Here is a 27,491-nt window from a genome sequence, read left to right as displayed (position 1 = left end):
ACAGGTTTTGCAAAGTCTTTAAGACGTAGAAAAGTCATGTATTCTTTCTTCTAAAAAAGTGTATTTCAGGAAATGTATGTTTAAAACTCTCTTACCTGCTCTGTAGGCTGCTTGGGGAGATGGGCGAATAAAAAAGTGGAAAACACACTGGAAAAACTCAACAGACAAGGGCAATACCAGCAACAGCTTAGTTCTGCAGAAGCTGCTAGTTGTGAAGTTTTTCGTGGCTCTCTCTCTCAGTGGGGGCCTGAATTGCTTTCTGATGTCTGTCTGAATTAACCCCTGGTTATTGAAAGTCCAGACCCATTTGCATGAGTCCAGAAAGAAGTTGTTCTCCTGAAATTGTGGTGGCCTTCAACCATGCAGGAGCAGCCCAGAGTTTCTGGTGAGGTGAGAACACTGATTTTCCTGCTGCTTGTACAACTCACCTTTTCACATGCCAGAAAACCTGGCAGAAAACATGTTGGTGCTCAGGATCAAGTGACTGAATTAAGGTTTCCATCACTCCCTAACCTACTTTTGATGCCATTTTCTATCACTGGTGTAAGTGGAGAAAAAACTATGTGGAGAGAAAGCTGTGTGACAAAGAGGGTGTTCTAGCTTGACTCTCATGATGTGAAAAATGACCAAAGATTGCATTTAACTCTGCTCTATAAATCCCATATTAATTTTCAAATGTGTATTCTACCCGAATGACAGTACTTGAAAAATAAAATTTGCCCTCTAAACCATTTTGGAAGCTATTTCCTTCTGATATTAAATATTGGAAGACAGAATAGACTAGTAGATGACACCCACTTACCTCTGGGCTGGTACCCACTTACCTCTGTGTGACCATGAGCAACCTATTTAACCACCTTATGCCTCTGTTTTACCATCCATAATATGAAGGTAATAATAAATTCTACTTTATAAAATTAGTGTGAGGATTAAATTAGTTAATCCATAGCAATCCAGTAAGAACAGTGCTTAGGACATGTAAACATTCAAAAACTATTAATTTATTTAGAGGAAATCTGAGACCCATTGGGGCAGAGGTGGCAACGTGATTTTTGGATCTTCCCAGATGCCACGTAAAAAAGAAATAGACAACTAGATAGCAAGATAAAAAACCCATGAACAGCCCAAAAAGGTGACAAAGTATCCCCATTAACTCCAGAATACAAGGAGATGGGAACAGATTACCAATAGCCGCAAGACCTAGATGTTTTCAGCTTCCATGTGGGGGGAAGCAGAGGGAAAGAGCAGACGTCTCTCAGACCTGAGAATAGGGGAGTCCCCATACCGTCAACAGACATTCGCTAAAAGGGCAGAATGCCCATTTGAGAAACTTAGAGAGACTGGGCCCAATACAATTGGAGTGCAAACAGCTTGTGGATAAGGACTGGAGGGACCGGAATGGACCAGCCCCCGTGAGCTCTCAACATGGACTAGTCATGACTCCATTCATAACAGAAGAGAAACAATAAGATATGAATAAAAATTGAGGACCGAGACAATAGAGATGAAGGAAAGAGAAGGTCCAGATAAAAATGGGGGAGGAAAAAGAGCTAGAAAATCTCAACAACAACAAAAAAATCTGCCAATTTTTTTTAACACTACACAAGAACATGAAGAATCTGTGCAGTTATTAACTCTGTCTTGAAGCTTACTTCTTTTTAAACATTCAGGAAAACTAAATTTACATTAAAATGAGCAATAGTAAGTTAAATACTATATACACATTTAGAAGCAAAAAATTATACTATTTCAAAAACTCTTTTAAAACTTGAAAATATAATACAAGAGATAAATGAACAACATAAGTCAGAATGGGAAAAATTTAGAAATGAAGTGACAGAACTCAAAAAATGATTAGAAATAAAAGATAATTTTTTTTCTTTTAAAACGTTTTTTGGATTTTTAAAACTGAAGTATAGTTGTGTATAAGATTATACGTTACAAGTGTACAACATAGTGATTCACATTTTTAAAGGTTATACTCCATTTATAGTTATTATAAAATATTGGCTATATTCTCTGTGTTGTACAATATGTCCTTGTAGCTTATTTATTTTATACATAATAGTTTGTTTCCTCTCCTCGTTGGTAACCACTAGTTTGTTATCTCTATCTGTGAGTCTGTTTCTTTTTTGTTGTATTCACTAGTTTGTTTTATTTTTTAGATTCCACATATGTGATATAATCCAGTATTTGTCCTTCTCTGTTTGACTATTTTACTTAGCAAAATACCCTCCCTGTCCATCCATATTGTTGCAAAACGCAAATTTCATTCTTCTTTATGTCTGAGTAGTATTCCACTGTGTGTGTGTATACTATATACACACACACACACATCTTCTTTATTCATTCTCTGTTGATGGACAGTTGGGTGAAAAGCTAAAAGCTTTTCCTCTAAAATTAAGAACAAGACAAGCATGCCCACTCTTGCCACTTCTATTTAACATAGTATTGGAAGTCCTAGCCACAACAATCAGACGTAAAAAATAAATAAAAGCTGTCCAAATTGGAATGGAGGAAGTAAAACTGTCACTATTTGCAGGTGACATGATACTATATATAGAAAACCCTAAAAAACACTCCACAGACACAAAAAAACTTTTAGAATCAACAAATGAATTCAGTAAAGTTGCAGGATACAAAGTTAATATACAGAAATCGGTTGCTTTTCTATACATTAATAATGAACTATCAGAAAGAGAAGTCAAGAAAACAATCCCATTTACAATTGCATCAAAAAGAATAAAGTACCTTGGAATACACTTAACCAAGAAGGTGAAAGACCTATACTCTGAAAACTATAAGACGTTGAAACAGGAAATTCAAGACAGTGCAAATAAATGGAAAGATATCCTTTGTTCATGGATTGGAAGAATTAATATTGTTAATTTGTCTATACTACCAAAAGCAATCTACATATTTAATACAATCCCTATCAAAATACCCTTGACATTTTTCACTGAATTATAACAAATAAAGCTAAAATTTACATGGGACCATAAAAGACCCTGAACAGCCAAGGCAATCTATAGAAAAAAGAACAAAGCTGGAGGTATCATGCTCCCTGACTTCAGACTACACTGAAAAGCTACAGTAATTAAAACAATATAGTACTGGCACAAAAACAGACACATAATCAGATCAGCTTCTCTTAAATCCATTGTTCACAAAGCTGTACTACTCGAGCCTCTATTCTGTTTCCTGATGGTCACTAGCTTGAGCTTGAACCCAAACCAGCATTTCTCCTTAAGGATTCTACCTCTCTTCCTCCACTCTGACAATAGCAAACACCTCTCAAATTTTTCTAGATAAGTTTTCTAGGCTCCACACTATAATAACTCAGAATTAAACTCCCTGGGCTCTTTGGGGGCTGCTCACAGGATCTAAGTCTTTGAATCTTGTGAGACTTGGCCATGAATAATCTAACGGATCGTTTCACTCAGTAGTTGCCCAACTCACCACTGAGCTGCAGCGTCAAATCCAATGTGGTCACAGAGATCCACGTGGCAGGCCCGGAGGAAGCTGGCCAGTGCTTCATTTTCCAGCTGGATGATTTGGATCCTCATGCATCACATCCCTCCTGCCGGGCAATTTGCACAGCACCATGGAGTTCTGGTTATTTTTTTTTTAAAGCCTTTCGGATATCCTCAGGAGCTGCTGTGGAAGTTTCAGATGCACAGGAGATGAGTCTGAAACATCAGAAATAAAAAATACAGGATGAATGACTAGAAAAATCCAGACTCTGGTTCTTGACCTGGTAATAGTGTAGAGAGAATCGTGAAAGTGTTAAGCGGGGGCAGTGATCCTAATATAAAAGGAAAGCTTTCTTCCTTATGTCCCATGGCCTCGAAGCTGTAGTTAAGGAACAACTTTGAAATGAATTGCTTTGGTTATATGATTGCATTCTTCTTACGTGTTTGGCCAAGACACCGGCTGGTCATTCAGAGTTCTAGTAGGTGCTGGAGAGGGCACAGAGGAAGGAAGGAAACTAACATTTATTACATACCCAACACTGTGCTAGACACTTCACCTTTACAGATGGGGTCACTGGGCTCAGACAAGTTACCTCATTGCCGTGCTTTATAGTGTCAGAGCCAGGTTGAAGTGCAAAGCCCATATTCTTTCCATAACAGCATTGTCTACTCTTAAGGAATTTTAGAGGCTCATGCTTGACTAGCTCTGCCCAAGCACCCTAAGCCTCCATCTTAAATGTGAGCAAATAACCCCAGATCATCAAAACTTAGGGAAAAGCAACCACAACAAACCATGTGAAAGTGTTAATAAAACTCAGAGGAAAAGTGAAACTCAGAGGCAAATAAAACTTCCCTAAAATCGACCAGTATCCTCAGAAAAATAAGATTCATGCAATGCATGAATAAATGCCATAAAAAAGAACTTTCAGGGAACTAACTAGAATTCTTAGAAATTAAAATTGTGACGACAGAAATGAAAGGCTCAGGAGAAGACTTACGAGATGATGTTCAGGCAGTCCCCCAGAAAGTAGAACAAAAAGACAGCAATAGGAAAGAAAATACAGTAGAATTAGAGGATCATGCAGGAGATCCCCAAATCTTTAAAATACGAGTTCTATAAAGGGAGAGCAAAGAAAATAGAGAGAACTAATTTTTAAAAATGTGTCAGAACTAAAGGTCAGGAGTTTCATAATGGGAAGTGTCCCCGGAGCACCCAGCCCCAGGGCTGGAAACAGACCTTCCCTGAGGCACCTCAAGAACCCACACTCTCTGGCACAAAATGGAATGTGTTAGATCCGGATAAAGAAGAATGTCTGCAGTTAGTAACACCTACCACAGTGTGCCTAGCGTTATTACAGGTGTTGCTGGGTCCTAAAAATAGGTATGAAATGTAATTTCACCCTCAAAGAAGTTTCTCTTGCAGAAGAGATGCTAGCAGAGAGCCAGGAGAAACAAGGAGAGACTGGTAATCATCAGGTGGGGAAGGGCGGTGCTAGCAACAAGTGTTTCATTTCAGTTGCAACAGAACTCCAGCTCCAAATAGAATGAGCGCTAAGGGAAGTTCTGGCCCGTGTAACTGGGAAGTCCAGTGGGGGCGCTGCCATGAGCACCGTATGAGGCAGGGACTCGGGTGCCATCAGGATCTGTCTCTCGCTGTATCTCAACTCTGCCTTCTCTGTGTGATAGCTTCATTCCACAGGCAGAGTCTCTTGATATGGTGGAGAGATGGCTGAGGGCATCTATAAGCCTACATTCTCACAACGTATGATTCAAGGTGGAGAGACCTTCTATGTCCTGGTGTCCTTAGAGCAAATCTCACGGAAGACTGTAATTGGCTCTGCTTCATTCCACTAAATTACTGTGCTGGGCGAGTGGCTAGTCTGATTAACCGTCATAGGTCAAGTGCATCTCACTGTGATGAAGAGATGTCATTGACAGCCCCACTTGGACCACCTGGAGAGGGGAAGTCAACTTTGACAAAGAAAAGAATGCTGCTGGGGAAACAGTATATATCTACTAGGGAGGAAGAGGTGAGGCTGCAGACAATATGTAAGGTACAAATGTAAGTAATGACAATGTAAGAGAGATTTGTTTTTATTAACAATTCCCTGAAGCTCTGCTCGATATTTCAGTGGAGCACCACAGTGGCTCTAACCTGTTCCCTCCTCTACAGTTTTTAGAAGTTGGGTTCTCCCCCATATCTCTCTCCCTAACTGCGACTGCTCCAACCAGCAGACCGTGGATGAGAACAGAAAGGATAAAGAGTTGCCATTTGGGGAGTTGATGTTGCATAACTGAAAATAGTCTTTCTCAGGTTATCCTTCAAAAACGTTCAGTTGCTCAGAAAAGAATTAAGTACCCACTCTGTGCTCAGGATGGCCACAGGCACTGAGGATACCAACGAGAGCAAAGGAACAGTTTCTGTCTTCGAAGGTCTTAAACTTTAGTTGGGGGTTGCTATGGACTGAATGTTTGTGCTCCCCAAATTTGCATGCTGAAGCCCTAATCCCTAATGTGACTGTATCGGAAGGTGAGGCCTTTGGGAGTTAATTAGGTCATGAAGGTGACGCCCTCGCGATCATTCATGAGTAAGAAGAGATACAAGAGAGATTCTCTCTGTCTCTCTCTCTCGGTCTCACTGAGCAGTTATATCTTCTGCATGTGAAGTTACAATAAACCAGGAGGAGGGCTCTCACCAGACATCGAATCTGCCAGCACCTTGGTCTTGGACTTCCTAGTCTCCAGAATTGTGAGAAATAAATGTTTGTTGTTTAAGTCACCCATTCTATGGTAATTTTTGTTGCAACCCAAACTGACTAAGACAGGCATGAAAAACATGTACACAAAACTAGAAATCAGTTTGAAGAAATTTATAGAGCTGTGGCCAGTGTTCCATAGCCTATAACTAAGTAAGAGCTTTTGTCAGTGGGAGGACTGAGAGACGTTATCCTTCACGGGGAGCTGGTGTGCCGAGCGTTGCCCGCTACAAGTGCCCAGCTCTGGGGCATCGGTTGAAGTTACGCAGTATTTGACAATGCCCCTAGAATATTTCGCTTTTATTGCAGATACAGCATATCTGTAAAACTACAATTCATCTGTGTATTTTATTTCTTTAAGTAAAATCTATCCCCCTTCTGAATTTCTGTGTTGAAAGCCTGTCAAAAGGGGAAGAGACCATCTCTGCCCTAGTCTTCTTGTATCATATCTCATGCATGGAGGTTATGCAGATGGAGACTCTGCAGCCTGAATGCCTGGTTCTAATCCCGGCTTTATCACTCAGTTGCTATGTCAGTCTGAGCAAGACAATGATTTCCCCGTGCCTCACCTGTGAAATATGGATAATAGTATCTACCCTTAGGGCTGTTTTGAATATTAATTAGTGTAAATAAAAGGACTTAGAATCACACGTGGCTAATAGCTGACACTGTATGTTAGCTAGTATTATGATTCTGCCAATTATTCCAACAGCACAATGATTCTCTCAGTCTTTTTGAATGACTATATATATATATATATATGTATATATATTTTAGTGAGTTCCGTCATGCCCTCTTTCACAAGATCTCTGTCTTACATTTAACAAACTTTTATTTACCATATAACATGTTCTAGCCAAACTGTGGAGATTAAAAAACAGAACCTCTTATGAGATACTTCCTCTCCATTCCTATGACTACAGCTATGAAATTTGGACTGCCATAATCAGATCAGCTTCTCTAAAATGCATTGTTTACAAAGCCGTCCTACTCAAGTCTATTATGTTTCCTGATGATCACTAGCTTGAACTTGAACCCAAACCAGCATTTCTCCCTGAGGATTCTACCCCTTTTCCACCACTCTGACAACAATGCTGGTCCGATGCCGTCTCCAGCCATCAGTAAGCATACCATGCTTCTTTCTTTCTTTTTATCCCTTTCTCTTCAATTAGATTCTAAAATTCCTTAAGAGTAGACAATGCTGTTATGGAAAGAATATGGGCTTTGCACTTCAACCTGGCTCTGACACTGTAAAGCACAGCAATGAGGTAACTTGTCTGAGCCCCAGCGACCCCATCTGTAAAGGTGAAGTGTCTAGCACAGTGTTGGGTATGTAATAAATGTTAGTTTCCTTCCTTCCTCTGTGCCCTCTCCAGCACCTACTAGAACTCTGAATGACCAGCCGGTGTCTTGGCCAAACACGTAAGAAGAATGCAATCATATAACCAAAGCAATTCATTTCAAAGTTGTTCCTTAACTACAGCTTCGAGGCCATGGGACATAAGGAAGAAAGCTTTCCTTTTATATTAGGATCACTGCCCCCGCTTAACACTTTCACGATTCTCTCTACACTATTACCAGGTCAAGAACCAGAGTCTGGATTTTTCTAGTCATTCATCCTGTATTTTTTATTTCTGATGTTTCAGACTCATCTCCTGTGCATCTGAAACTTCCACAGCAGCTCCTGAGGATATCCGAAAGGCTTTAAAAAAAAAATAACCAGAACTCCATGGTGCTGTGCAAATTGCCCGGCAGGAGGGATGTGATGCATGAGGATCCAAATCATCCAGCTGGAAAATGAAGCACTGGCCAGCTTCCTCCGGGCCTGCCACGTGGATCTCTGTGACCACATTGGATTTGACGCTGCAGCTCAGTGGTGAGTTGGGCAACTACTGAGTGAAACGATCCGTTAGATTATTCATGGCCAAGTCTCACAAGATTCAAAGACTTAGATCCTGTGAGCAGCCCCCAAAGAGCCCAGGGAGTTTAATTCTGAGTTATTACAGTGTGGAGCCTAGAAAACTTATCTAGAAAAATTTGAGTGATGTTTGCTATTGTATTAATATGAGCCAGAAATGCCAAAAGAAATACCTTTCTGAGATGTATTTTCATGAGCTGAAAAGACCAGATATGAGGCTCAAGGGAGGAATTCTTTGAATCGAATATATTGAGCATCATATTAAAAAGTATACACAGTAATTTTAGCATATATTGATGTAAAAATGTATTTTGTATCTTACCTCATGTAACAACCCTGATAAAAAGTATTACGGAATAACAACATGACACATAGATGGACATAACGTGTCACTCTTGAATTAGCCTTACTTGAAGTTACTGAGAATAAATGACACAACATCTGATGTTTTACTCTAGATGTTATTCTACAGAAGAGGTCCTTTCATTTAACATAACCCAAATTCAGGGCCATACCATTCACAGGGAGAATATATAAGAATTTTTACATATACACACTATTATATATAAAACAGATAACTAATAAGGACTACTGTGTAGCACAGGGAACTCTTCTCAATACTCTTGTAATGATCTCCATGGGAAAAGAATCTAAAAAAGAGTGGTTATATGTATATGTATAACGGATTCACTTTGCTGTGCAGCAGAAACTAAAACGACACTGTAAATCAACTATACTCCAATAAAAATGAGAAGAAAAGATTTTTTTTCATTTAACGATATATCTATTTTATCGTAAAAGGAGATTCAGGAGTGAATCCTATGAAGGCAGCGTTGAGTGACAAAGGCAAGTGCTAGAGGACATCAGAAGACAGGATATCCTTTCCAAAAAGCAACTAAACTTAAACAATATATCCTTTAGGCATATGCATGATAAAAGGCCTGGGGATGACAGATAATGACAAACTTCAGGACAGTAGCTCCTGTGCATTGGAGCCAGGGGCTGGAGCACGCGGGTTGGTCTAAGTCATTAGCAATGTTCCAGGGTTTGTGTGGGGCTGTGTGCTCACAAGGGCTCACTCTGTTATTGGATAAATAAACAAAGGCATTAAAATGAGACGGTGCAGGAGCCGATAGTGACAAATGCGTTTCAAACTAAGAATTTGGATCAACCCAATTCAGTACACCTGAGGTTCATTTATAAAAAACTTTAATTTTTTAATGAAATAATTCAGGAGGAAGGCACAGGGATTATATATTTTTTAAGTTCAAAAAAAGTTGTCAAAGTTAGCTACATACATCTTCATCACTAGCTCTGAAATCATATCAGTGAGGTAGCAGATAATTCTCCTCAAAGCAGCCAGACCTGGACCCACACACTGTACTGGGGGATGGAGGTGGGGAGGGACTGGGAGGGAGAAGAGGAGGATAAAGTAAGAGAGAAATGAAGTCTGTCCGTATAGATAGGAAAGTGTCCAGAATACAAAGGCACAAATCGAAAAGATCCATTGGTTGACAGTGGCCTCATCGGCAAGGCCATTGCATAAGTCATACATCTAACACGAATATGCAGTTATTTACTGAACACCTATTACGTATGCTAGGAAAGAGATACGGTACCCTCTCAAAGAGGCTTACAGCCTGATGGTAAAAGGCCTAAAAGATTATCAGGTTCAAAGAGATCATTACCTTCCCCCATCCGAGAAACGAAATAGGGAACAAATGGTGAACGTATCAGACTCTCAGCAAGTGATATTTGTTTGGCATAAAGACACCAGACGGAAGTCTGGGAAACTTGATTCCATTTCCCAGAGCAAAATAACCACCTTTTCCCCCTGCTGGTCACAGGTCTTTCTCCCCCATAGTTTGGAGGCACAAACTGAGCCGCAAGGCTGATAGAACGTTCTTTGAAACGTGCACTTTCCTCTTCATGTCTATAGGATTTGTGTAGCTCACATCACTGGGTACCTGCTCTAGCCAAGGCATAGAGTTGTAGATGAAGGCTTTCCAACAGGCATTGAATTAAAATGGAGCCCGTTTTCTTTGTTTCTTTGTTTTTCTGGAGACTACTGTCAACTAAAGCAGTTTTTAAAATCCAGTCTGTCTGATTTCATTCCAGCCAGTCACAGCATACCCCTTGTGAACATTTAGGTTTGATTTTGATTTGTGATGCCTTGCTAGGAGCATCTGTCCTTGCCGCTTGTGGGTACCCTCCCCCTTCGGTTTGTCATATATACTACTTAGGATCGGGTCTGATGGACATCTGCAGCCAGCACTTTTCTGTTCACACACGGCATCTTTACTGGAACTGCAATCTGTTTTGCAATAAAACTTACTTTCTGGTATTTACTGACTTTAGCCTGAAAACCAATTCCAGTAATGAGGCTGAAACCATGGCATGATTGATTTAGAGGGGCTGATGTTAGCTGCTTAGATCGGCACGTTCTAGGGACCTTACATGAAATCATTTTTCTACCAACTGCCATCACTTTATGGTAGGTGAAAAGCAAGGTCCACAGAAGCCCTCTGACATACTTCCAACTTTCGATTATTCATGGTAATAAGGAGCAGGCAGTCTGCCCTGCAGTTCCCAGTGGAGCATCAAGTTCTGATGGCCTAGAAATAATAGCAGTCTCTGGGTCCGTGTACCCAGAGGTCAGTTAGGCATTTGTCAGGGGTACTTTCTGCATTTTTCCGGGGTAGTAGGTGGGAGCTTAGAGGAGTAACCACCTGCTGAACTACGCATTCATCCCCACTGGCCTCCAAAGATGTCAAGAATCTAGAGAGCGCTCCAAGAACCACTTGGAGTTCCAGCATGGATGCAGCCCAGTTCATCTGTTCATCTGTTCATCTGCTCAGGCAGCCCTGGCATCCAATCCTATCCAAGGGAGGCCTTCCTCCGTCCTCTTCTGCAGCTTTCTTCTCAAGGGGAGGCAGACCCGCTGACGATGGAGGCTCTGAGGAGTGGTGGAGCAGCTAGCAGCGGGGAGAACCTGCTGTGTGAGGTGGGGCTCAGAAGGTCAGGGATGCAGCTGGTGAAGGGGGCAGGTGGGCCATCCCAAAGGGAACGAGTCTGCTGGCTGCGTCCCTGGGGGAAGATGTGGAGAAAGTACTTTCTCTTCACTTGCTTTTGCTTCTTATTTGGTAGTGTCTCAAAGCACTGTCATGGCCCAGGACATGGAGCTAGCACACTTATTTAAGGATTCCTATTTCTGTTTTCTTTCGGAAAAACCATTTAAAAGGTTTTGTGTCCCATGGTGGGTTGGATGTTGGGACAGATGTGTAAAAACCACTCAGTGGATTCAGGAAAGACACTGAGCCTGGGAGTGAATAACATGCCAAGAGGTGGTCTTAGATTTCAAATGAAAATTGAGGAAAACCCTTTTTCAAGTGAAAGCTTATGGGAAACAGCCTATTAATTAGTGCAAATGAACAAAGCGATCTGGGTCATTGACAGTGAATTAGCAATGCCATCTAAGCTTGCACAGGCATGTTTTCCATTGATCGTTTGATCCTAAAATGACCCTTGTCAAGTACGATTGACAAGGTAACAGAGAGGTCGTGTGACTTGCCCAGGTCACACAGCCAAGGAGAGAGGCCTGGGGAGGCAGTCTACATGGTGAAAGGGCACTGGTTAAGAATCAGAAGATCTGTTTTCTGATTTGAACGAACTAATTAATTTTGCACAGTAAGCAGGTAAATCACTTAACTGCTGAAGAGTTTCCTCACTCGTAAGATGAGGAAGTTTGTGAGAAGATTAGTTGCCCTCAACCCTATTGGTACTTGAGATCTTTCCTCCCCACTAGAGATTTTTTTTTAAAATTTTTATTGGAGTACAGTTGCTTTAGAATGTTGTGTTAGTTTCTGCTGTACACCAAAGTGAATCAGCTATACGTATACATATATCCCCTCTTTTCTGGATTTCCTTCCCATTTAGGTCACTGCAGAGCACTGAGTAGAGTTTCCTGTGCTATACAGTAGGTTCTCATTAGTTATCTACTTTATACGTAGTATCAATAGTGTACATATGTCAATCCCAATTCATCCCAACCCCCCCCTTTCCCCCTTGGTTTCCATAGGTTTGTTCTCTATGCCTGTGGTTCTATTTCTGCTTTGTAAATAAGATCACCTATACCAATTTTTTCAGATTCCACATATATGCGTTAATATACGATATTTGTTTTTCTTTTTCTGACTTACTTCACTCTGTATGACAGTCTCTAGGTCTATCCACATCTCTACAAATGACCCAATTTTTTTCCTTTTAATGGCCGAGTAATATTCCATTGCATATATGTGCCACATCTACTTTATCCATTCCTCTGTTGGTGGACATTTAGGTGGTTTCCAGGACCTGGCTATTGTAAATAGTGCTGCAATGAACATTGGGGTGCATGTGTCTTTTGGAATTATGGTTTGCTCTGGGTATATGCCCAGTCATATTTTAAAAAATATTAATCTCAGACGTTAGACTCGACCCTAGATCAACTGAATCTAAATCTTTGTGTGCTGAACCCTTAAACCTTGTTTGTTTGTTTGTTTGCTGGTTTGTTTGCTTCCAAGCTGCCCAGGAAAACTCCCGAATTGGATGATTTTTGAGGTGACTTCCAGCTCTTTCATTTGACATTAATCTGTTTCCCAAGCCCCCTATTTAGGGCCAGGTATTTTTATTTACTTATTTATTTTTTAGGGGGGTGGTATAGTTGTTTTACGATGTTGTCTTAGTTTCCACTGTAGAACGAAGTGGAGTTCCCTGTGCTATACAGCAGGTTCTCATTAGTTATTTATTTTATACATATTAGTGTATACATGTCAATCCCAGTCTCCCAATTCCTCCCACCCCTCCTTTCCCCCCTTGGTGTTCATATGTTTGTTCTCTTCATCTGTGTCTCTATTTCTGCCTTGCAAACTGGTTCATCTGTACCATTTTTCTAGATTCCACATATATGCATTAATATACAATATTTGTTTTTCTCTTTCTGACTTACTTCACTCTGTAAGACAGTCTCTAGGTCCATCCACATCTCTGCAAATGGCCCAATTTCGTTCCTCTTAATGGCTGAGTAATATTCCATTGTATATATGTGCCACATCTTCTTTATCCATTCCTCTGTTGATGAGACATTTAGGTAGCTTCCATGTCCTAGCTATTGTAAATAGTGCTGCAGTGAACACTGGGGTGCATGTGTCTTTTTGAATTATGGTTTTCTCTGGGTATATGCCCAGTAGTGGGATTGCTGGATCATATGGTAATTCTATTTTTAGTTTTTTAAGGAACCTCCATACAGTGGCTGTATCAATTTACATTCCCACCAACAGTGCAAGAGGGTTCCCTTTTCTCCACACCCTCTCCAGCATTTATTGTTTGTAGATTTTTTGATGATGGCCCTTCTGATGGGTGTGAGGTGATACCTCATGGTAGTTTTGATTTGCATTTCTCTAATGATTAGGGATGTTGAGCATCCTTTCCTGTGCCTCTTAGGGCCAGGTATTTTTAAGGCCATCTGCTTCTCATTGTGTCAGTTTCTACAATGTGAAAACTTGGTGAAAGACTCAGTAGACTTGTTTACTCACAAAGCAAAAATAGGACAGGAATGCTTGGATGCTGATGCTTATCCCATGCTATTATTTCCTCTAATATCCCAAAGGCTTCTGAAAATGTCAATCCCATGTAAAGTAAGAACTCACCTATGTAAGAGGAAAACAGTAAATTTTTGCTGAAACAATATCAGTTTAAGGAAAAGTCAAAACAGAGCAAGGAACAACTGTCATTTTTTAGTTATAAGTATGTATTGAAAATTTTCTGGCAAGAAGGATGATCTTTAGGAAGAAATAGAACTTAAAATGGTGCCGGCTCATTGAGGGAAGAAATATGAATCCTCACATCCCTAGGACCACTAGTCCTTTCAACAAGAAACTAATAGTAATTTTAAGGATATATAAATGCGATGTATAACTTATTGAAAATGCTAAAAGCCCGGGGAACATTTCATTGTTGTACTTTTTCTCAACACGTGAATTTTAACCGTCTGGCATTATTTGCTAGATATCAACAAGGACATTTTCTGAATGGAAGAATATGCCATTTAATGGGGAATCTACATTGTATTTTAAAGTTAGCACATAATTTGCTCGTCGGAAGGGAGTTCTTTTTTGTGCTCTATTTTTTTTTTAAACATCTTTATTGGAGTATAATTGCTTTACAATGGTGTGTTAGTTTCTGCTTTATAACAAAGTGAATCAGTTATACATATACATATGTTCCCATATCTCTTCCCTCTTGCATCTCCGTCCCTCCCACCCTCCCTATCCCACCCCTCTAGGTGGTCACAAAGCACTGACCTGATCTCCCTGTGCCATGCGGCTGCTTCCCATAACATATAGTAATTACACAGATACTGGTAAACGTGCTTTAAGCATTGAAAAAAAAAAAAAAGCAGTGTTTCTTGGAATACGGTTTACATCGGAGAGGAAAAGTTTTTCCTGAGTAACTGTGGGAAAAACTTGAATAAGTTATACAGGTTACTTTATAGCCAGTCTACTCCGCCTGTAAAATACTAACGCTCCTTGGACATCTCCAGTGATGAGACTGCAATGCACCGTTTCCTGATGTCAGAACCATTTTTCTTTTGTGACGTACCCTACAGGCTTGGGATACTTAGAACAACTTTGGAAAACAATGAACTAGAACTAGAAAGATGTATCCCTCATAATACTTATATGGAATCTTTCCATTGTAAAGCATCTATGTTGAATTTTGATATTAAATGTTTGCATAAGGTTACAAAGATTAGAGCAGAATAAGCCATTCTCTCTCTACTTCCAATGTATTGAATGTCTTCCACAGAAACTCTCAGAGGTGATAACCCTAAACACCTACTTAACAACCGAGATGTCATGAAGGTAGTACAAATCAAGAAACAAAAAGAGCACAGTTTCAGAAGGAATAATGGATGCAGTGAAAGTTATCGGTAAGTCACTTAGCAAGGGGCAGATAAGTCAGCCTCTTATCAGTTAAAGTCAGAAATAGTGTGCCATCAGAAGACTGAAGGAATACTCAAACACTGGCTTAATTTAGGGAATGATAATTATCTCTTCAAAGAATGCTCTGTATGTATACTTAGCTGTAAAACAGTTTGGGGTGGTGAAAAATATATTTGTAAAACTAAATTGAAACTCAGTTTTGTTTTGATACCATTACCAGTTTAATTAACGACTACATAAGTGAGGAAATTATGGGCAGCATATTTTAAATTAAGATTGCCAACCTAAATGTTCGAGAAATAAACACAATTTATGCTTGTTCAGATTTGGCAGGAAGCATTTGAAACTGGGCTATGTTTTGCATGCAACTTTTCCCCAGCTCACAGAGTTCTTCCCTGGGGTTAGGGATCACAAGGATGAGTGAAATCTTCAGATAATTCAAAAGTTTAATTTTAGTTCACAGTTCCAATTTCCTCCTGTAGTAAATCATATCACTGCTGCTAAAAAGTAGGAAACATGACTAATTTTAGTTTTGTTATTTTTCCTACTCCTGTTCATACATTAATTTAGAGAGCAATGAAAGTCCATAAGGCAGGGGAACAGGGGAGAGAAGTTTACACACACACACACACACACACACACACACACACACACACACGAACATCAGGGAAAAAAGTCTACTGGCTGAGCAGTGGTTGCCTGAATTAAACAAAAGAGTACTGGCAAAGTTAGAAATCAGAAACAATGTTGACCGACTGAAATGCCCCTTTTGATGGTATTATTGAAATACCTAATGAAAGAATGCCCACTTTTTATTCACAGACCCAGACTCTTAGGAAAACACACGCACACTACTTAAACTAAGAGAATCAATCAGATTATATGTGTTAGTAACAATATTCTGTGTGGGGGGCGCTCTGGATCATTCTTTACCTTAAAAGGAATTAAAGGATTCCAGAAGAGCACTCTGAACCCAGAATCTTATTGCCAAGCACCAAGTAGGTGTATGGCAATTGTCACTGCGTGGACAAAAGGATGACAAATTGAAGAAATGGGGATGTCCGTTTCAGCGTTAGCCTAGTTCTTATTTTTACGGTTGTTCCATTATGCCTGACTTCTTAATTTTGTGAACTTCCAAATACCTCAATCCCTCTAGGACTAGGATCTTTCTTCCCTACCCTCTGTTTTGTCTTGCCCCCGCTCCCTACTGATGGAATTCCCTGATGGTAGTTGCTTTCCCAACTACCTGGTTTCCGAGTCCTGCCTACTCTTGCATCCTGTGTTACAGTCTTTATTCTATCATCCTCTGACCACCGTGTGTACAGCCGATCAAATCCACAGCCTCTGATTTCCTGGACACCCCTCTAATGTTCTCCCACTTCCTCCCTGCTGGGTCTGGCCCCATAGTTCATCTCTGTGGCTCCAGCTTCTCTGTACACCCCCAACGCTGGAGTTAACACGTGCAGGGGTCCTGTCCCAAGGTATCGTCATGAATGTGAATTTATTTAAACGAGGTATTTTAAAATAAATACTAACTGGTTGTCCCTCTCTCCCAGCCCCAACGCCATAAGCACCAAGACAAGTGCGTGGACACACTCACAGTCCATGAAAAGACTCTTCACATACACCCAGGCCATATAGCCAAGGGAGGAGCTCTGTGTAATTGCAGGTAGGTTCCTAGAGGTTCTAGCCCAGGATATCTGGTGGGAGGAGGATTCTGATGCACAGCCAGGCTCAGGAACTCCAGGGCTATGGGTCATAGTCTTCACATTGATTTGGCTTCCAGACACCAGCTGTGATTCATCTGACTGAAGCAGCTTGGATCTCAGAGCTGTAGTTTCCATTATATTTTACTTCAGGTATTCTGTTACATCTTAGACTTTCGGAAAAAATTTTGAAAAGAATCTCACTTTCGAATAGAAAATGGTGCAAATGCTGTGGAAAACAGTATGCCATTAAACATCGAATGGCACACCATATGATCCAGCAATTCCACTTCAGGTATATACTCAAAAGAATTGAAAGCGGGGTCTTGAAGAGATATTTGTACACCCATGTTTATAGAAGCACTATTCACAATGGTCAAAAGATGGAGGCAACCCAAATGTCCATGGATATATAACTGGATTAAAGAGAATGTGGCATAATACAAAAGAACATTATTCAGCCTTAAAAAGGAAGGAATTCTGATATATGCTACCACATGGATGAACCTTGGGGACATGATACAAAGTGAAATTAGCCAGTTATAAAAAGACAAATACTGTATGATTCCATTTATATGAGGTACCTAGAGTAACCAAATTCATAAAGACAGAAAGTATCAATAGAATGGTGGTTCCAGGGCCTGAAGGAAGAGGGCCTTGGGGAGTATTGTTTGATGGGTGTAGAGTTTCAGTTTTGCAAAATGTAAAGAGTTCTGGAGATGGATGGTGATGATTGTTATGGCAACAATCTGAATGTACTTAATACTAATGAACTGTATACTTAAAAATGGTTAAGATAGTAAATTTATGATAGTAAATTTAAGATTGTAAAAAATGTTAGTGTGTATTTTACTGCAGTTAAAAAAACTTTTAAAGATGCTGCTTGCCAAAAAATATTTTTAAACGAGAGAGAAAAAAAAAATCCCACTTTCCTGGGTTTTGGTTCCTAATTCCAAGATATTGTGTTGCTATATATACAACTTTCAAAGTCAAAATGAACTTTCTAAGCTAAGAGACTATATTGTTGTCAGATCTTGCTCAAATAGTGTGACATTCAATTGAGCAACCGCCATATTCGAGGCACTCTATTAGGTACTGTTGGGGGCAGGGTACTAGACTGTATAGGAAACAATCTCGGGCATGGGGAAATTTAAAGTCTACTTGAAGGGATAAAATACATACACTAGTAACTACACTGTGGAATTGGAGGCTGTATGAGAGAGAAAATTAAATGCGATGGGAGAACATAGAAGGAGGAGGTCACAGTCAATTTGGGGGATAAGAGATGGCTTCATGGAGAAGGTGACAGCTGATTTGAGCCTTAAAGGCTGGGGAAAATATTACCAGGCAGAAATGGGGGTGGTCTTTCCAAACAGAAGGAGCAGTCAGTGGAAAAGAGTGGGCAGCATTCTGAGGACAGGGAATTGGAGGCAGTCAGGCACGGAGGGTTGGATCCACTTTTGACCGAATTTGAGGCAGTAAGAAACCATTAAAGTTTTTTGAGTTAGAAGAATCACAAAAAAATAAAGCTCTTTAAAAAATTTTTAAGATGTAATCTGCAGCCGTTCCCTTAGAATGAATTTGAGGAAAGCAGGTGGGATATCAGCCAGGAAGCTATTACAAAGACTGTGAAAATTAAGACCCCCTGGAATACAGAGTGACTGTAGACATCAAAATAAGGGGAGGGGATGAGCTATCATGAGAGGCATCAGAGATAACCTGGAGGGGTGGAGACAGCACTAGATTGGGAGTCAAGGGTCCTGGGTGTAATCTCAGTTTTACTAGCCCCTTCTTTGTTTTTTGTTTGTTTGTTTGTTTATTTTGCGGTACGCGGGCCTCTCACTGCTGTGGCCTCTCCCGTTGCGGAGCACAGGCTCCGGACGCGCAGGCTCAGCGGCCATGGCTCACGGGCCCAGCCGCTCCGCGGCATGCGGGATCTTCCCGGACTGGGGCACGAACCCGCGTCCCCTGCATCGGCAGGCGGGCTCTCAACCACTGCGCCACCAGGGAAGTCACCCTTCTTTGTATAAGCTTGAAAGGTCGCTTCACATCTCAGAGCTTCAGGACCTAGAGATTGTCATACTGAGTGAAGTAAGTCAGACAGAGGAAGACAAATATCATATGATATTGCTTATATGTAGACTCTTAAAAAAAGGGTACAAATGAACTTATCTACAAAACAGAAAATAGAGTTACAGATGTAGAAAACAAACTTATGGTTACCAGGGGGTAAGAGGGGGGAGAGGGATAAATTGGGAGATTGGGACTGACATATACACACTACTATATATAAAATAGGTAATTATTAAGGACCTACTGTATAGCACAGGGAACTCTACTCAATACTCTGTAATGGCCTATACGGGAAAAGAATCTAAAAAGAATGGACATATGTATATGTATAACCAATTCACTTTGCTGTACACCTGAAACTAACACAACATTGTAAATCAACTATACTCCAGTAAAAGTTTAAAAAAAACTTGCGGAGTAGGCAGGATAATTTCAATGGTTACTTCAGCACCAAAGTTCCAGGATTCTAAATTGAAGTTATGGTTTGGGGGAGTCATCTCAAGATGACTGGTGACTGCACCCTGATGTCAATAAAATCACCAGGGAGGAGAAAGTCATGGAGGAGATACGGACCATCATTGAAGACTCTAATCTCCCTTCCCTGGATACGGTAAACAGGCTACGTCTCAGCACGATTGTGCTGACAAGGGGAAATGACAGATGAAAACAAAGAGAACGGGCCTTTGGGTTAGGGATTCCCATGTACGATGCTCTCTAACACTCAGGTTACACGTTTTCTCCTACGGGAAGTTAATGAAACTGTCTGATTGACCCGATTTATTTTGTGTCTCTCTGGAAGGTCTGTCTGTCCCTTGTGATGCTCTTTGTGTCCATATCACAGTTGTGAGGCAAATGGGACTGGCCGTTGGTCTGGCAGGAGGGCAGCTCCAGGGAGAGCAGCTGAGCTAGCAAGGGCGTGTGTCTGTGTTTCATGGCCCCGTTCCTCCTGGCTGAGATGATGGCACCACCATCACGCTAGCAGGTGCAGGACCATTGTTTGCGTCGCCCAGCTCTGCAACAATAAAAGCTGGGCCAGGGAAATGGCAGCTGCTCAGCTGAGCAAGGCCATGGCAAGGGATTGTTTCTAGATGACTTTGCAGCTGACATCAGACACAAATCATTATTGTTTATGAAGAAGCTTTCTCCTGTCATTTAGCATTCCACTGTTGGACAAAAAGATTAAAGGGCCAAATGAACACAGTATTTGGTTTGGCGCTGTTCTTACCCAGAGTCTAGAATTTCAAGAAAGTGAAATCTGGAGCCAGCTAATTCGTGCCATGTATTGCTGCTTTTAAGCTTCCGCATTAATGAACTGTCTTCCTCCAACTAGTAAAGTGGGTCCAACTGGCCAAGACTTCCTTCTTTGAGCTAACAAAGTATTTATATACATTCATTTCACCCCAGTGGCAGTAACACCCTACCTTATAATAGTTTTTCACTGTTGTTAAAATATTGATATGGGCCCTATTTCTTCTCTTAAGTAGGATCTCATATCTATTCCAGTGTAACAAAAATGTCATTCTTAGTAGATCTCAATAAAAAGTCCGTTTATTTTTGCTATTCCTGAAATCCCTTTCAGAACATTAGACTTAGGAGGTTATGAAACTGGCAGTTTGGGTTAAAGAGGATCTACTATACAGTAAATTCCATAAGGGCAGGGAATCATTTTCTATTTTGTTCATTAACGCCTAGAACTGGGCCTGACACATAGTAGGTGCTCAATCATTATTTGTTGGATGAATAGAATAGATGGATCGTGTTGGTAACCTGACCTTCACAGCAACCTGATTACAGGTCAGAAACTTTTAGAAATTTATTAATTTTGCTAGACTAAATACTCTATTCAGGACATACTGTCTCTTTCAGAGCTAAAGTTCTCTTTCAGCATCCATAGTTGTGGTCCAGTAAAGGCTTGTTTCAAAGGAAGCCCCTAGTAGGTCTCCTAACTGTATGTTCATGATGACAATGATGTAGAAAAACTCAAGGGAGCTCAAAAAGCTTATCATAATATTTATATCTAGGGACAGCTTTCCTGGTGACCTCGCAGAAACACAGTTGAGAATGAGGCCTGGCATAGTTTTGTGTACTTTATGTCTAAAGATAACAATGTTTATATATATAAAAAATATATAAATATACGTGTTCATATATAAAATAATGTACAACCAAAGAGTTCTAATGTCCATTTGTCCTAATATTACTTAGCTACTTAACATTCTAAATTTCGTTATATAAGAGATAAAAGCTATTGATAAGGTGATTTGTTCTGCCAAAAATGGTTTTTATTGTATTGTTTTAATATTTACTTAACTTATTGTTAGCCTATTAAGTTCTATGTCTTCCCAGCATACAGAAGTCCAGATCCAGAAGGAATATTTTCACTCAAGTATATTTAGCAACTGATTGAAAATCATCTTTTCCAATTTCACTGTTAGGTAGATTAATATTAAATGTATATATCGATTTGAAGACCAGCTTAAATCTGTTCTTCAAAGTGGCACTTATACAATTCAGAAAATATTGCAGTGGATGAAATTTCTTTGACACAATAATTTTTAGTGGGATATACAACCACCCAAAATCTTTTGTAGAAGTACACAGGTGTCCAGAAAAAAATAACTGGTACTTGATAAATTAGCATACAAGTCTATGCAGAGATGTTTCAGGTGCGATAGAGAGGATCATAGTCTTAGAGGCTAAAATATACATGTTCTTTACTATTGTGGAGAATCAAAGCACAAGAGATTCCAGACTGTAACAGCAGAGTCAGCAAGGTAACCCAAGGAGGAAACCTATTGAACGCTAGTAAAATGGAAGAATTGAATGTGACTTACAGGAAAATATGTGGAGGACAAAGAGTCCTGCCAGTATTACCTCTACAGGATGAGGAGGGACAATATGGCAATGAATAAATCCAGAGCACTGAGTGGAGTGTCCATGTGCCTGAAAGTTGGATCTGAGGGAAAATGTGACATGAGAGCCATCACGTGAAGTCATCAAAGGCAAAAAAAATGCTGACGGGTTTCTTGTACTACAAATCTCTTCTGTTCAGCTGAGAACCTCTTGATAAATCAGTGTGTGATTTCATCCATATAAAACTGAAAATCTTATCCTTGGAGGAAGAGGTAAGAATTATAAGTATTGAGATTTCCAAGAGTGAGGAGTATTTATTAGGCAATGGGTGATGGAAATCATACCTATTATTTCTTAGGCAAGTTCTGGGTCATTAAGTTGTCCTTTTACATTTTTCTTATTTCTCTCTGTGTGTGAAACTACTGAGTTTTTACTTAAATGGTTCATTTGGTACTTTACTTTTTCATTACCCCTTGAAAGAAATGGAAAGACTCTTAAATTTCAAGGTAATATACCCCAGCCTAAATGATTATTACTCATTGCATCAGAAAACAGTGGCGATCCAGATGGATTAAAGAACAACGTAAAAGTAAGTACATACATACATACATAGAACATATAGGTGAGGGACTTCCCTGGTGGTGCAGTGGTTAATAATGCGCCTGCCAATGCAGGGGACACGGGTTCAGTCCCTGGTCTGGGAAGATCCCACGTTCTTATCCTTGGAGGAAGAGGTAAGAATTATAAGTATTGAGATTTCCAAGAGTGAGGAGTATTTATTAGGCAATGGGTGATGGAAATCATACCTATTATTTCTTAGGCAAGTTCTGGGTCATTAAGTTGTCCTTTTACATTTTTCTTATTTCTCTCTGTGTGTGAAACTACTGAGTTTTTACTTAAATGGTTCATTTGGTACTTTACTTTTTCATTACCCCTTGAAAGAAATGGAAAGACTCTTAAATTTCAAGGTAATATACCCCAGCCTAAATGATTATTACTCATTGCATCAGAAAACAGTGGCGATCCAGATGGATTAAAGAACAACGTAAAAGTAAGTACATACATACATACATAGAACATATAGGTGAGGGACTTCCCTGGTGGTGCAGTGGTTAATAATGCGCCTGCCAATGCAGGGGACACGGGTTCAGTCCCTGGTCCGGGAAGATCCCACGTAGCATGAAGCAACTAAGCCCGTGTGCCGCAACTACTGAGCCCGCTGGCTGCAACTACTGAAGCCCGTGCGCCTAGAGCCCGTGCTCTGCAACAAGAGAAGCCACCACAATGAGAAGCCCACGTGCTGCAACGAACAGTAGCCCCCGCTCGCCACAACTAGAGAAAGCCCGAGCGCAGCAACAAAGACCCAGCACAGCCAAAAATAAAATAAAAACAAATAAATAAATACACTGCTTAAAAAAAAAAAAAAGAACATATAGGTGATATTTTTGTAATCTTGGGTTACAAAATTACTTTCCGTGCTGGGTTGAATAGTGTTCTGCAAAAATTCATGTCTACCCAGAATCTGTGAGTGTGACCATATTGGTAAATAAGGCCTTTGCAGATATTACCAAGTTAAGATGAAGTCATGTTGGATTAAGATAGGCCCTGAATCCAATACGACTGGTGTCTTTATAAGAAGAGGAAAATTTGGACACAGGCGTCGACATAGCTGGGAGAAGACCATGTGGAGATGAAAGCAGAGATGAGAATTCCGTACCTACAAGCCAAGGAATGCCACGGATTGCAGGCAATCACCAGAAGCTAAAGAGAAGGATGGGAACCGACTCGATTTATCCTCAGAGTCTTCAGCAGGAACCAACCATACTGACACCTTGATTTGGACTTCGAGCCTCTAGAACTGTACCAGAATAGATTTGTTATTTCTAAGCCACCCAGTTTGTGGCAACTCGTTACAGGAACCACAGGAAAATAATATACTTCCTAAATATAAAAGAAAAAAACACAAAGAGATTGGTTATTTGACTTGATAAAAAATTTAAACATCTGTATGTAAAGAAAGGAATGTGAAAAATTTAAAACGAGAACAGAGAGAAATATTTGAAACAATATATGTCAGATAAAGGGTTAATATCCTTAGTATACAAAGAACATAAAATGAGTAAGAATAATCATGCAACCATTAGAAAGTTGTGCTAAAAATCTGAATAGACAATTAGTGAAAGTAGAAACAAAAGTGTACAATAAATGTATGAAAATGCCTTCCATATTACTAATAAATAAATATGAAAGAAAATGAGACACTATTTTAATCTACAAAATTGGCAAATAATAATAGCAAGAATGTGCATGTTATTGCTCTAAGTACTTTACATATTGCTAACTCATTTAATATTTATAGCAACCCTGAGAGGTAATAGGGTTATTGTTAGGTGATATTATTATATTCATGTTATAAAGAAAAAAACTGAGCCGCATGAATCTAGCAAGGATATACTGAAATGGCCATCCACATATATTACAGATTGGAGGGTAATTTGGCAAATTATGTTTTAAAGATAATCGTTATCTTTTGATGCAAGAATTCCACTTTTAGGAATTTGTCCTTAAAACGATAAAACTGGAAAAGAACAAAGTATTAAGAGGTATTATCGGGCTTCCCTGGTGGCGCAGTGGTTGGGAGTCCGCCTGCCGATGCAGGGGACACGGGTTCGTGCCCCGGTCCGGGAAGATCCCACATGCCGCGGAGCGGCTGGGCCCGTGAGCCATGGCCGCTGAGCCTGCGCGTCCGGAGCCTGTGCTCCGCAACGGGAGAGGCCACGACAGTGAGAGGCCCGCGTACCGCAAAAAAAAAAAGAAAAAAAAAAGAAAAAAAAAAAAAGAGGTATTATCTCTTTGTGATTAAAATTCATCTTATACTCACTCTTCTGTATATTCTTTATATTTATTCTATATTTTCCAAATTTTTTATTTCTAACATGTAGTCTGTGAAATAGTATGCCCTAGTTTGCCAGTGGAGAACTTGGCGGCCCTGATGATTTTTAAAAAGCAGATGAGAATTTCTGGCTGTAGATAATTGACAACTTCCTTGTGTTACTGAGAAATCAGACATAGCAGATGGGAGGTCTGAGGGGGATGGGGCAGAGGTAAGCTTTATGGTATGATGCTTTGTCTTCTCTTTAAAGGAGTCACAGTCATATAAAGAATTATTTGATATTTCTTTATCCTAGGTAAATATCTGGTAAATATTTTTTTATCAGTTTTTGGTGGGGAAAATGAGGCATAGGTTGTCTGCCCTTCCTAGTATTCAAAACTGAGCTTAGAGTCAAATCGGTGACCTGTTTCTGGTCAGAGTGTATGCACACATGGCATACATTACCTTACATATCTTTCTCCAACTTATTTCCTTATCTTTACTTTCTCTTTGAGTTTTTCCTTAACTTTTAAAAAATTTATTTTATGATACCATACTATATGCATCTTTATAGGCTTCTTAAATCTTTTCTTTAGACTATAGCAGAGTATAAATAAAAATGTATCATATTAATTTTTGGAAAACTTGGATCCAATGCTCATGAGTAAAACTGTGGAGGAAAAAAAGAGAAGCCATTTTTTTTAAACATCTAGAATTTAAAACTAGAAATAACGTGAAAATATAAACTAGTTAATAAAATAACATAAAAACTAGTACAAATGACTTCTAGATAAATGTAAAGTCAATGTTTTAAGTTAAGTGATCACCAAGTACCAACGAAAGGTGAATTGTGTCATATTTCGTGTGCCATTCTGTCGTAAGCCCTATTAAAATCCGCGTCCCTAAGGGTTGCTCCTTTCTTTTAATGGCTACACTTTGGAGACAGATGATGGTATGCTGAATCTCCATGGCTAAGTGTTTGATTTATTATTGATTTGGGAATATTCTGTGTATGAAGTCAAAAAAGGAACAAATGAAACGATGACATTTGGAAAGCAGTAAAATCTGAGGGTAAGAGTTCAGAAGAAATTAAATATGCCCTGACAGCCACTAAAAACAAATAAAAATTAAAATGCGCAAATGCATTTCAAACAGTTCAAAAAGTAGAGTTTCACATGTCTGAAGAGGAAATAAATCATTTTATTCAGTATGGGCTACATCAAGTGGCCCAGGGTATCATATATAATTTTACACTTACCAAAGAGAAACATCAATACCTTGGCTAGAAGCCAGAGGAACCCGAAGAGGGCAACCAAGATGATAAAAGGGTAAGAGGATTGAGTCTGTGAAGAGAGATTAGCGAAAATTAATGTGTAGAACAAAGAGAAAAAGAAGAGAGGCAACTGAGAATTGCCCTTAAATATTTGAGAAAATGTACCAGAAATGAACAGTTGGGGCTTCAGACAGGAGCAGGACACTAACTAGGACTGCCTTATCTACTAGGCTCAGTAGGCATTGAGAATACCTAGGGCCCAAGGTACTTTTAGGAGCCCTCAAAAATGTCTTTAATTTCTTTCAAAATTCAGAAGAAAAATGAATATTATAATAATGAATATATAAAAATGGATCAAGCCTGGATTGTACTCATCTTTATGCCAGCACATTCCTAAAACATACTTTTCAATATGCTTTTACAGAGGACGGAACCCATGGGGACAAAAGTGCCCAGGGCTTGTGAAGGTCAGCGTGGAGCCCTGGAGCTAACCCAGGACATTTTAGAGAAATATTGCATCAAAGTAATTTCCATGGAAGGTTGTTAGAGTGTTGAATGATTTGGGGGGCTGGCAGAGAGACACCCTGAACTGAGAGGAGGAGAGGGAAGAGGCTCACTCTCTGCATCTATGAAAATCCGATGGTGCTCTCTTGAGGATGTCTTTCCATGTGTAAAACTCTCAAATAAACAATGCTGACAAGCTCTGAGGCAGAATTTGTTACCCCTTTTTGACAGATGAGAAAGTTGAAGCTGAAAAGATGCCATATCTTGCCAATGCTAAACGGTTGGAGACAGAGCTATAGTCACACCTGAATCTGTGACTCTGAGTAGCTTAAATCTTTTTTCTTTTGCCAAGTTAACATGGTGTCACAATGCACAACTGGAAAATCAAACGGGCGTCATTTCCACCCAACCTACACCCCCCTTAACCCCTACTCCTCATCACTCCACCAAGGGCCTTCTTAGATGCATAATCCAGTGCTCAGTTAATTTTGTCCGTTACATCTTACATATGTAGTTATACCTTTAACACCATATTTGCAAGTTCAACTTTTCTTTGGTATGGTCTGTTACAAGAAGAGAGGATCTTTGAACAAGTTATTTCACTGGATGAATCTGCTCCTTTTAGAGGTTTGGGTCGCATTGATATGAACTTGTGAGATATACAATCTTCTGAGACTTTTCTTCTAAAAAATAATATGTATTCTTGGAGAGTAGAGTTGGGGAATGATGATGGGTGATAAAAGGTCGTTTTCAATCAAGGGTATCTACTTAAAATCAGGTCTTCTACATAGACCAAAACATTTGTGGCAATTTATACTTTGAAATTAGAATTTTCTGGAATTTATTCTAGGAGAGAACTCTCCAGGGAGTTGATAGATATGTTTGTGGACTGTCACATTCCTTGGCATTTCTTACTGTGTAGTTATAGGCTATTTGGATTGCTGAATCAGGGAAAGTGACTCTTCTACTAAAATAAATAGAGAAATTTATGTTCTACAGAATTCCTCTTAGGGAGAACATTGCATATTTTTAGGGGGGAAAAAAGCAGTTGGATGGACTTCTTTGTATGGAAGATGAAAT

At 39.7% G+C, this 27,491-nt stretch overlaps 1 long non-coding RNA gene across 3 annotated transcripts in view; it reads left to right on the top strand.

Moving 5' to 3' along the window:
* The window catches only part of LOC102976558 (uncharacterized), a 269,687-nt gene that overhangs the window by 214,728 nt on the left and 27,468 nt on the right, over nt 1-27,491 (top strand). For 2 of the 3 annotated variants that reach the window (XR_008618393.1, XR_008618392.1), the window contains 2 exons: nt 7,876-8,105; nt 14,994-15,117. This is a non-coding gene — a long non-coding RNA (uncharacterized lncRNA). Of the gene's footprint in view, nt 1-7,875; nt 8,106-14,993; nt 15,118-16,686; nt 16,794-27,491 lie in introns of those variants that run through there. The other variant, XR_008618394.1, reaches the window with a different exon arrangement.

Source organism: Physeter macrocephalus, chromosome 10, assembly GCF_002837175.3.
Source record: "Physeter macrocephalus isolate SW-GA chromosome 10, ASM283717v5, whole genome shotgun sequence".
Lineage (NCBI taxonomy): Eukaryota > Metazoa > Chordata > Mammalia > Artiodactyla > Physeteridae > Physeter > Physeter macrocephalus.
The sequence above is the reverse complement of the archived record's forward strand: the minus strand, read 5'-3'. Positions and strand labels throughout refer to the sequence as shown.